Below are 12392 nucleotides of genomic sequence, written 5' to 3' on the forward strand. Positions count from 1 at the left end.
GCCGTTACTAACCAACGTCCATGATCACCAACAGAGCCGAAGTTCTGACTCTTTCTCTGCATAATCTTGGCTAACATGGTGCCTTAGAAGGAGCCTGGCTTTTGGGTGGCATCTTACAGCATTACAGAAAGGCGATAATAGGTGAGTTTTTCAGCGACTAGTTTTAGTAAAAGATTTGTGAGTCAATGGCTTCGTCAGTGTTGCTTTGTGAATTAGCGGGAGTTGACTGCACTAAAATGTTTATCACAAACTGTTGACACATTGAGGAGGTGCGTATCAAGGTGTACAATATATCAGAATTAGGGTGTGTTCACACCTGTTCTTTGTTTTCTATGATCCAAATCAGTTGATATATAAAAAAAGATATCTGTCCATATGGTAAAAATTCCAAATGTACCTAAAGATGTCATAAAAAACTGCGTGACATCGCTCTCATTTACTGCGCACAACAACGTGAACACCCCGTTGTACAAACTACTGAGTTTTAAATGAATAAATCAGCACAAATAAACACCAAATGGCGTTAAATAACTATGCAGAAAAGGTAGCTGGCTACAACACAAACGAGTGCACGTTAAAATTACGGCTCAAGCTCGTCTAGCCTTTTTTTGTGCAGTGAAAACCTTGGTGATTTGCAAACGTGGTGGGAGCATATTGATAACACCTCGCTTCACCTCATTAGCTGACGATGCTATCGCTAATGCTTTTGCGTTACATCACAAACCTGTCTGGACTGGTTTGATTTGGTCTGCATTTCCTAGCTTACCGTGTTCACCCGTCACTAAATGGACTGCACCAAAAAGGGAATATGACCTGGAGTTTGATTAAATCGAGCTAAAGGGTTCTAGCTTTGAGCGATCAATTAGCATCGCAAGGGCCTTTCCTGTTCGTACTGCAAAATGTGTGAGAGAAAAGTGGATACCACCCATCTCCGCCATCTGCCTTAAAAAAACAAAACAATTTCAGCGAAAGAGGCAGGAAAAAGTTGTCCCACTCTCACGTATAAATTATAAATTACAGCGTTGCTCTAAGCCTTCACAAGGTGAGAGCAAGGATGACGAATGGGATTTTAGGTGGGAAAGATGGTGGGTTGGGTGGGGGGGGGTTATATTCTATTTGCGGGGAAGTGGTGAAATGGGCCGTTTGTGGTATGTTTTGATGAATTTTGTATTAAGTCTACAGAATCCTCTTCATCACACCCCTTCTTCTGCACTGTAATTTAATTTGAATGCTCATGTTACATTTGTTTCTTTGGTACACCGCAAAAGTTAATGGGTCACTGTGATTCACTGCATTTTTAACCGTATAAATTTAATAAAACAAAACAACTACTCAGTTCAGTGTAACTACAAGAAATTGTTATTGGTAAATATTGAAAAATCTCAAAAAATAAAATCAATGAATTTTAGATAATACAGTATTTTATAGATACTTTTACTTTATACTAGGAGACAAAACAATATCCACACTTTGTGTTTGTCAGTTAAATTCGGGAGAAATAAGGTGCGAATATATGCATATGGGGTAGATTAAATACAGTATAATTAGAATAAATTCATAATATTAAAAATTAAAAAATAGACAACTGTTCCCCTTTTAGCTTTTGTTATTATTCTGTTTATATACAGTGGGTACGGAAAGTATTAAGACCCCCTTACCTTTTTCACTTTTTGTTATATTGCCGCCATTTGCTGAAATCATTTATTTTTTTTCCTCATTAATGTACACACAGCAGCCCATATTGACAGAAAAACAAATCTTTTTTAATAAATCTGAAAACATTTCAACAGTTCAGTTTTTTTTCTGTCAATATGGTGTGCTGTGTGTTCATTAATGAGGACAAAAAATGAACTTAAATGCTTTTTAGCAAATGGCTGCAATATAACAAAGAGTGAAAATTTTATTAGAGTCGCAATACTTTCCGTACCCACTGTATTATTGATTTCATCTACATATGTTGATGTATAATCTCAGTGAAAACATTTCTAAAAATGCATAAAGAGAAAAAACAAGCAAATTTAAATCTTTATTTAAATAGAAGATATTTTAGCCTTACTTTTCCGCGACCCTAGTGAGGATAAGCGGAACGGAAGGTGAATGAATATATATATATATATATATATATGTGTGTGTGTGTGTGTGTGTGTGTGTGTGTGTGTGTGTAATTTATTTATTTATTTATTGGTATTGCGTTTAAAACTTCTGAGTGGCTCAGTTGCATAATAAGAAGGCTGAAAACCCGCTTTTCATTTCTCATTAAATTTGTACCTTCTAGAATTACCTGTAAAATGTTTTTAACATTAACGGCTAATGGATTAATGAATCATTCATTTTGTCGACGAAGCACACCGTTTTGCAGCAGTGAGCTGTTATTTTCCCAGGACTTGTCGGGCGGCGCCGAAGATTGCCGAGTGGAGCCGAAGCCCCTGCAGCCTGACCGACCGGAGCGAGTCGTCTCTCCTCCAAGGCGGCGAGAAGAAGCGTGACCGAGTAAGGGGGGGCTGAGAGACGGATTCGACTCACTCCCTCGTCTCGTCGCGGCTGCTTATGTATTGTATATCAGTCGACGACTAAGATAAGCACACTTTTGTGTTATTGTTTTTTTTTTTTTTTTTTTTTGAGGGGTGGGGGGGTGGATTTTTTCTTTTCTTTTGCCCATGCGCACACGGGCACCGAATAGATCGGCACACTCGCCTCTGCGACCCGGTCGGTAAAGGTCCCCGTGTTTCTTCTTTTCCCCCTCTTATATCGTCTCTTTTCATCTCAACCCCCTTGGACTTGTTTTGCTCTTTCAATTGTGGTTCCCGTGACGTGGATTTCCCCCTGGCTGGCTACGAAGTGGAAGACGCGGAGCGCTTCTTCTTACGGGAGAAGAAGGTGGCGGTGGTGTTGGCGGTGGAGGGGGGACGACATGCCAACGGCGGCGCCGACAACGAGGAGACTCCGTAAGTGCTCTGCTACCAGTTTCCTCCTTCGGTTTAACTTGTGCTGGCTGTTGTTGCTGTGTGGGCTCCGGTTTTTGTTTGGGGGGTGTCGCGGAACAGTTTGGGGCAGGGTGAGGGGTTTTCTCGGGGGGTGGAACATCAGCGAAGGTCAGCCCCGGCTTTGACCGACCGACCGAAGCGGTAGCCCGGACTAATGGCGCTCGTGCCGCTGGGCTAATTTTGATAACTTTCGACTCACTTCGTATCAATTATTGCGATTAAATTGTGCCCTCTGGGGGAGTTTTAGCAACTCCGCCGTGATACTCGGGCGGACAAAATGACGGAATCTTCGCTTCAATGAGTTTAATAAGAGTAGGTTGCCTAATGACGTAGCCGGATTGGATTCAAAAAAAGAAAAAGAGAAGAAAAAAGCCGCAGTGGCAGGTTGTTAACGATGGAAGGATTTGCCTATGTTGTCAAAGGTGTCGTTCTTTTTGTGTAGTGAAGGATTTTAAATGTTTGCAAAGCTGTCATGAAACCTGCTCACCATCCTTCCCTAATTGTGTACGTGCGTGCACACCCCTCCGTTTTATTTTTTATATGCACGTGCACGTCGATGTCATTTTGTTATCTGTCGCCGTGACGTCATAAGCAACAAGACTAAGAAGGATGTGTTGCTGACCCCTGTCAATCACCAGCAACTGTGCTCTGATGCATAGATAGAAGCTCAATGATGATAGCCCGCAGCGCTCCTCAAGGCTGGATCCAGTCTGGGAAAAGAAGAAGATGGAGGAGGAGGATGAAGAGGGGGGCGGGGGGGTGTTTTTGGATGCACACGGAAAGGTTTCTAAGCGACACCTGTGGTGTCCTGCAAAGGGATCTTGCAGGTTGCATGCGGAATTATCCCCGTGGTCGAAACTCGGACTGTCTCTTATACAATGCAAATTTCAATAGACGCGAGCGTGGCTTTACAGTTTCTCCAAATTGCATCAGATGCGTCTTAAAAGAAGAAGAAGAAAAAAACAGGGCCTCCGCTGCGTGTGTGGGATTCTGAAAGCTGGGCCGCTAGATTTAAGCCCGTTTCAACTGGGTGATCAAACGTCCACTGTCCAAAACCCCCCCCCCAAAAAAAACATCGGGTGCGATATAAGAATCCTGCGGCGTATCGCCGTTTTATTCAGCCACTGTGCAGGATTCACACTCCATGGTTCAAGTGACACAATTCTGACTTTTTTTGCTGAAGTGACACAGTTCGAATTTGTGTCATGGCAGCGTAAAGAGGAAGAGAAACACGAGGAATCAAATCCCTTCAGGGCTTTTCCAGTTGTGGATACAAATCTGATACAATATTGCCGATCATAATACTGAAAATGAGAAAAAGAACTGAATCTTCACCCCAATGTGAGCGGCGTTTAATTGTTACGAGAAGAGACTCACCTGCCAAGCACAAGCAGTAATCTCCCTCAACACGTGTGCATTATTAATACACAATATACAGTGAACCCCCACCTAGTTGTGATTCACCTTGCCACCGAATAAAGTATTCGCTGAAAAACACCTATTCACACTTTCTGTAACGTGGTAAAACGGTGCACAAACTACTACTCCAAGCCAGGCGTCTTGATGGCAAACAGCAGCGCGATTGGAATTTCCAGTAGAGGTCCGACAGGTAGGCGCTCCTCGGATAGCAATACGGATGTTTCTTCTCTGAATCATCTTGAGAAGTTTACCACACTGGTTTCTCCAACATCAACCCCACAAAGAGGAGCAGTGTGGTAAACTTCTCAAGATGACGCAGAGAAAGGTCCGAATCGCCATTGGCAGTGGTGTAAGTTAATAGCTGATCAGCAGGTAAGATCTAGCTAGCTGCTCAATGTAAGGAACAGTAAGTGCTCAACTAAAAGATAGTTGTTTGCAATATATATATATATACAGTGTTCCCTTACATAATCGTGAGTCACCATTGGCAAATTTATCTATACAAAGACTTTTTTGGAACCTATGTGCCATTATTGACTGAAAAAAATCATCTATTGTCTGTTTTTGTACTCAGGCCACAGCCCTATGTAATATAAAAGTTGCTTTGGCACTATCATGTGGCATCAAGGTGCCAAGGAACTATGTCAAAGTGAGGGGATGAGCTTTAGTCTGACCAAAACCCAATCTAATAGACAATGTTGACAATCTTTTGCCACCATCTTTTGCCATCTATAGGCAATTATAAAAATTTTTTGTTGATTTTTCATTGTTAACGCTAGGGCAAATAGTGAGGGAAGACTGTATTCAACAAATAAGTGCCTCTATATCACTGTCAAATAATTAAAAAAAAGAAGTCTAATAGGGAAAGTAGTAATTTCTTTTTCACAGGATGCGAACCAGCAACATAAACGTCAGCGTCCTTGCTTTCCCGGTGATTTTTTTTCTCAATCAAATCATCCGTAAGCCATTCATTTTTAAGGGTAATATAAGATGAATTTTAAATTTTATCAAAGTGTTATGGGATCATAGGGTTTAAACGATTAGTATAGGCAGTTATAAATATTTTTAGTGAGTGGGACATTTGCAAATTTTTGCTGTTACTGACAGGTTTTGATCCTCAACCTCTGCAAATGGCGATGGTTTACGGTAATACTAAAAAAAGAGAAAAGGAACGGAATTTTCACTGCAAAATGGTATTTAGCCGTTATGTGAAGCGACTCACCTCAAATCCTCAGTCTACATCACGTCCGCCAATATGCAATATGATGATGTTCTGTGTGAAAGATATCGAGATGAAACGGAGGTTTGAAGTCGGCCTGCAAACTTCCCAGTTTCATGGGTAGTTTCAGATGAATAACAAAGGGAATAGAGCTGTGTGAAAGGCACAAGCGGAAAAACCCAGACCATTAACAGTTTTTATTATATTACCGAAAACCGGTTGAATTTTTCCCATGTCGAATTTGACTAATGGTCATCTTGCAAAGGTATGATTTCACAACTCGTTTGTACGATTGGCCATTGAGTATATGCCAATTGGTTGAAAATCAGATGTCAAAAATTCAATGATAGTCATCTGGCAGCACTACGATTTCACGTCAGGTCAGGGGTAGTACGAGAAGCGATTGGCTAATAGGCGTACGAAGATGACTTGAATTTTTCAGTTGACTGCAAGTTATCTCACATAGTAGAAGCAGTCGTTCGATGATATGTTGGGCCAGAAGCGACCGGCCATCGGTCATACAAATAAATCGTTTGATACGTCAATCGGTTGAACTTCTGGTGTTTCGAAATTCAGTGACAGTCATTGTGCAGCGTTGAAACGCAATTGCCATTTTAAGCCCCGTTAAGAATGCAGTTTACAAGGGGGGTTATCGCCCGTCTGAAACTTGGTAGAATTTCTAGTATGTCGAAATGCAGTATCATATGGGCAGCTTTGGCTCAGTTGTTCGAGCGGGTCGTTCAGTAAATGAAGGGTTGCCGGTTCGAATCCCGGCTCTTACTGGCGGCTGTCAAAGTGTCCTTGGGCAAGGCACTGAACCCTGATTTGCTCGCAGTTAGCCTGGCAGCAGTTTGCCTGGTAGTGTGGATGGGTGAATGTGGGCACCGGATGGTATAGATAAAAAGCGTTTACTCTGTAAGTGCACTCCGTTTACCATCATACGATTTCATTGGGCAGTCGTGTGGCGTACAACTGGCCATTGTTCTTACAAGGATCAATCAGATTTCCCGTATGTAGAAATTCAATGACGTACAATTTCGAGTCTCGTCGAGTGTTTGTTTTGGAGTGTTGGCACTGTTGACAGTTGGTCTGCCAGAAATTTGGTTAGCTAGAATCATGGCACACATGCAATTAAGAGAAGCACATTTCTTTTCCTGTTAGCATTTTTTTAGCATTAGCATTCAGAGCCTATAGACGGCTGCTCCACTGTCTTCTTGAATTGTTTTGATAACAGTTTGAAACACATGCTAGAGGACGTTGGATTTGAAAAACAGTTGTAACACATTTGTCAGCTTAACCTTGAGTTCCAGCTAGAAGAAATGCGGAATGGTGCATTGTCATTTAAATTCATGACACTTTGTTATCAAGCTGTCCTACATTTCGCTGTCTTCTGCTGACTCTATTACAAGGGCGCCATATGAAGCCTCAGTCTACTGTAAAACGTTCCACGGGCAGCTGGTGCTGTTTGGATGTTGTTATACAGTGGCCGGATATTTCACGATGTAATCCTCTAGTGAATTGTATATATATTATACCAATTTGGTTTGTCTTCACTCTTGATCGTTTTGCTTTTTATGGTAGCGCGCTGTGTTTATCCTGACTGTTTGTGGGCTGTTAATAGTTCGTGATGGCCAAAAGTAGGCGTTGTGGCTCAAGATTGAGTGTAGTTGTCTAGGAATCAGGAGGTTACTTGTTCGCCTGGCAGCCTGCGGGGCACTTGCTGAATACATGAGTGGTTGTTGTTGGCCAACAATTAAAAGGAAAATAGTTGAATTTCCAGCTAATACACATTTACATGTGAGGCTAAGAGGCCTCAATTGGTCAATTTGTTTATTTGAAGCTGTATTTAGATTGAAAACTTGTTGACTATGAATGAGGATTAGATACACGTTGAAAAGCAAAAAATATAAGATAACAAGAGACTAAAGTTGAAATATGAGAAAAAAGATGTAACTTTTTGGCAGTGAAATTGTACACTTATTAGAATTATGGTAATTTTCCAATATATTATGAGAGAAAAGTTAATATTACAAAAATAAAATGGTAACATGAGAAGGTAATTTGCTGAAATGTTAGAATTTCTTATTTAATTTTACAAGAATAAAATTGTAATATTGAAATAATTTTTGGGTGATGCAAAACCTGAAATATTACAAGAAAAAGTCGTGTAAAATCACGCAAATAAGGTCGGAACATTACGACAATAAATTGTTAAATTGAGAATTTGCGAGCATCTTGTTGCGTTATGCTAAAGTTTTACAAAAAATGAAATGGTATGTTTTTTGATGTCTTTTTGAATAAATACAACATGCGTAACATTATGACTTTTGTCTTCTAATATTCTAATGTTATCCACAAATTTTTGCAAAACAGAGGGACTTATTCAAATAATACTACCATCTAAATTGGTCTATTATGTTTTTCTCATAACACCACTACTTTTTTCTTGTAACCATATGACATTTTGCTGCTAATTTTACGTGTTCCTTTTCCACAGCCCTCATGTCCCTTTATCCAAGGACGTTTACATTTAATTAGAGCTTCTGCCACAGTTTCTCATTGAAGTCTAAGGAAGATTTTGCAGAATTACAGTTTTATTTGGTTCTGTAATGTAAATGTAATTATTTAGCTCAATTTATCCCCTAGTTTGGTTCTCAAATGAGCCTTACTAACAAGGCTTACGTTTGTAGAGACGTTTCGCAGCCTCAACCTTTTGTCTACGTCCGCATCAGACTTTGAACTTGTTGCTTCTCAAATGCATGTGTTGCTCATTGACCTGAATAGACGCCTGTCACTCGTGAGCTGTTTGTGGAGGGTATTTCCTAGAAGGTTTGGCCTGGGCCACACGCCAGAGCATCTGCCTAGGCCTCCTCATCCGGGCTTGGCAATTTTAAGACAGGGTAGGGGCGGTGGGGCCGGGTTCGGAGCCGATGCTATTTATGAAGGCCATCTACTCTGTGGGCCACACGCTGAGAAACCGCCAGACACGACCGACTCCCAGTTGGTCTCTAATGGTAAATTCTTGGTAATTTCAAGGCCCCTGGCTCTCTTTAATGAGAGGTTTTGCCTCCAGTGTGTTGGTTTGTGGTGGGTGGGATCAGCGACTTTTTCTTGGGGGTTTGTTTATAGGCTATTCGCTGGCCTGCCTTCTGGGCATTGGCACAGAGAACCCAAGGCCTCTTTTTAACCAGAGAATTTGGTTCAAACTGGAAATAAAGGGGGGGATGCTTGGTAGCAGAATTAATCAAGCCTGGCTACAAGCTGTAGTTCAGTCCACTTGCTCTGGGTCTTGTGATTCCAGCCCTTGTAGATTACTGCTGAAGATATTGGGATTTTCTGCTTAGACATCAGATTATGTTACATCTATAGGGCCGCCTCTAGCTATTGTCCTGTTTAGCATCACCGTATAGGGAAAGGGTGCTTTTTTGTAGCACACTCGGCGGGGTTTTAACAATGCTTGCTCCTTAACGTCAGCAGAGTGATTTGCTGCACTTGTCTGTGAGGGTAATGTAGGAGCAATTTGATTGCTGATTTGAAACTAGCTCTCCTACTTGAGACTCCATTGGTGGCATTATAAACTATTTACACCAGGTTTTTTTTATAGGGCACCCCTGCAATGGGGCGAAAAGTGGAAACAGACCTAAAAATGTCTTGCGAGACGCATGGTTTTCCCCAGGCATGACTGCAGACCATGTGTTGTTGATGCTGAGTGAGCAGGTGAGCGTGGACCACATTGAGAGGTTAAGTGTTAATCAATTCTGTCTGTTTCTCATTAAAGAAGAGTTGTCAGTCTGCGAGGTGGCTATTAGGCATATGGAGCGAGCAGTTTAAGGTAAAACAAGATATTATCAAGTGCTGTTAGAAGGCTTTCCTTTCTCTCCCAACACCAACTTTTAACCAACACAATTTCTGCTTGATGATGAATCCACGAGCAGTGGACGTTTGTTCCATGTGTAATCAGGTTTGTTAGCGACTCTAACAAATCGCCTGCAGAATCCAATCATTTATGAACTAATGTGCTGATGATCCGTATGTCATAGTGGATTAGGAAATGGGTGAGTCGTTACAGCGGTAATATGAGAGGTATTAATCTCGTGCCGAGCAAGGCTTCCTTGAACTCGCTGACTCGTTTTTTTTTTTTTTTTTTTTTTTTGCCTGAATTATAAATAAATAACGGAGGAAACAGCATGCAAGCAGTCTGTGATGGAGTAAAGTATTAGGAGCTTAGCTTTAGCCAAGACCGTCTAACATTTTGGTCTTCCACCTTAATTAGTGACAGCGTTTTTGGTGGCCTGAAAATGCTAACATTTGAAAACAGTAGAAGAAGAAGAAGAAGAATCATCTTTATTGTCATGAACAGGCATACATGCACACAAAATTTGCTCTCTGCCTTTTACCCAACACAGCAAACAGTGGGGCTACCTAAGGGCCCGGGGAGCAGTTTGGGGTATCAGTGTCTTGCTCAAGGACACCTCAGTCGTTTGTCAGGGAGATGTTGGTGAATAGTCTGGTCGAGGTCTTGAACTTAGGTCCCCACAGTGGCAGGTGAAGAGCTTAACCATTGGGCCACAGCAATTCCGTCACAGCAGATGGTGATGGAATAAAGTTTTATCAGTTTAAATTAAAGTTTGCCGTTCTTTTAAATGACAGGCCTAAATAATGTGTGAAAAAAACATTTGAATCCTGAGGCAATGACAGGCAAGTAGACTGTCATGCAGTGAAGTTTTAGCAGCATTTGTTGAAGTCTGGTAGTTTGTTTTAGCTGTTATTATATAGTAAGTAATAATAGGGTTTTTTTGGCCTGAAAATGCTAACATTTGAAATCTGGCGGTGATGATATGCCAGCACGCCATTGTAAATTAGTGTTAACAGCATAGTTTAGAGTCTGTGGCAAGTTTAGCCAAGAAATGGATAATGGCATTGTTGCTTTGACCTTTCATTGAATTTACGGCAGCATTTTAGTGGCGTAAAAATGCGAGGTGATGACATGCCAGCAGGCCACGATAGATTTAAGTGTCAGCAGTGTAGCTCAGTCTGTTCAGCCAAGAATCTGATAATGACAGTGTGTTTTTTTTGTTTGTTATTTGAAATCCCAGAGTGGCCTGTAAAAGATAACATTCAAAAACAAAGATCTGTTGCCAACCGAAGTGACAGTGTTGTACGGCTAACAAATACGGCTAACGATGTCTGTTGTGTGTGCTCCCATCTCAAAAACAGCCTTCAGCTCAGTCTGTTGGAGCTGATTAATGCGTACGAATCCGAACTATTTGCGCGACGATTTACTCGATGGCGTTTGAACATTACGTCTGTTTGCTTGTGTAGCTCAAGTGATCCCTCTTGTTTTTGACACTGCGGTGTAATAGCTTGTTTTCGCTGCATTGTATAAAAGTGAAGGCGCTTTTGTTTGGCGGTGTCTCACCAAGAAACCACTTCAGATGAAAACAAACGCTGCGTACATTCATAGTGGAATAATATGCTCTTATAATGTTTTTTCCTAAAGTTGGGAGTTTGAGTAAAATTGATCGTGAGTTTTGAGACTTGCTCTGTGCTGGGTGTGTAACATAAGGATTGTGGAATAAAATAATGATGATGCACAGCTACGCAGAACTGAGATTTTTATGACTCATTAAAGCCCAAACATCCTCGTGTCCTCAATAATTGCTAAATCAGCAACTGGGCATGGTCATTTTTCATACGGATGCTGTTCTCTTTCATTTTATTTTGGTCCGTGTCCAGCAGCTCCTTCCAAGTTAGCGCCCGATTAGATTTGTGCACAAACAAACAGACTCTACCTGTACGGATGCTGTATATCACATAAGGTCAAACAGTCTGCCGTCTTTATCAGGCCCAGCTTAAATGTCACACGCACAGCCTTCATCAAAAATGCAAGAGCGAATGTGAAAAAAACAACACACACACACACACAAGTGATGCAGATTAAACCTTGTCTGCGATGAGCAATGAGTCGATTGTCACACCGATCTCAGCCCAGGATTCTGCATTTTCATTAGCACCACGCTACATTAGCTGCACCACTTAGCAAATCAATGTATCCAGACGCTTCTTTCTGGCGTCTCCCTTCATTACTCATGGCATTCTGACAGTTAAAATGACCCCGGTACGCCATAATTATCGTGGCTACATTTGTGGCGTCACAGTCATAGCACCCCCCTCTAAGACATTATTAAAAATTTAGCAGATAATGTGGAATTTGATATTTTGTTGCTGCTAGGGAACGGGCATGATAATCAATTAATTAATCGTTAAGGATTTGGTCAATTGTGTGGAATTAATTGTTGATTTACGCATCTTGAGGCATGCGCTACTTGGCTGCCACCAACAAGGCGTTGTTGATTCAGATAGTTTGCTCTCTAAAGTGGTTGCATTTTTGTATGTATCATTTTTTAAACATCTTTAAATAGTGCATGTTCCTGTTTAAACAAAAGAGAAGCAGTTTGGTTTTGTATTTTGTCCCCTTCCTTTTACCAGTGTGAACCGAACAGTGACCTTAAAACCGAGGTATGTACCAAATTGTGATGTTTTTTTTTGGCGTACCGTTACACCCTTAATGACTCTGATCCTGACTCCTGACTATTTCCAGTTATGGCTAGAATATGAAGTAGGTAGAAAATGGGAGGCTCTTATTGTAGTGCTCCGTCAAGTGTGCAAATCACGCTGACAGTGAAGAATTAGATTGGAGTATCAAGGATCTTTGTCAGGACTTGCTGACTGACAGCTGAAGTGAACGTCGCCTCGTCACACTTGGCAAC

At 41.2% G+C, this 12392-nt stretch overlaps 1 protein-coding gene across 1 annotated transcript in view; it reads left to right on the forward strand.

Annotated features, from left to right (window-relative positions):
* Positions 1 to 2628: 2628 nt before the first annotated feature.
* The window catches only part of LOC133411507 (receptor-type tyrosine-protein phosphatase F-like), a 216458-nt gene continuing 206694 nt past the window's right edge, over positions 2629 to 12392 (forward strand). The window contains exon 1 of the mRNA XM_061693983.1: positions 2629 to 2945. The gene's annotated coding sequence lies outside the window, so the exon portion shown is untranslated. The remainder of the gene's footprint in view (positions 2946 to 12392) is intronic.

This window comes from Phycodurus eques, chromosome 13, assembly GCF_024500275.1.
Source record: "Phycodurus eques isolate BA_2022a chromosome 13, UOR_Pequ_1.1, whole genome shotgun sequence".
Taxonomy (NCBI): Eukaryota; Metazoa; Chordata; class Actinopteri; order Syngnathiformes; family Syngnathidae; genus Phycodurus; species Phycodurus eques.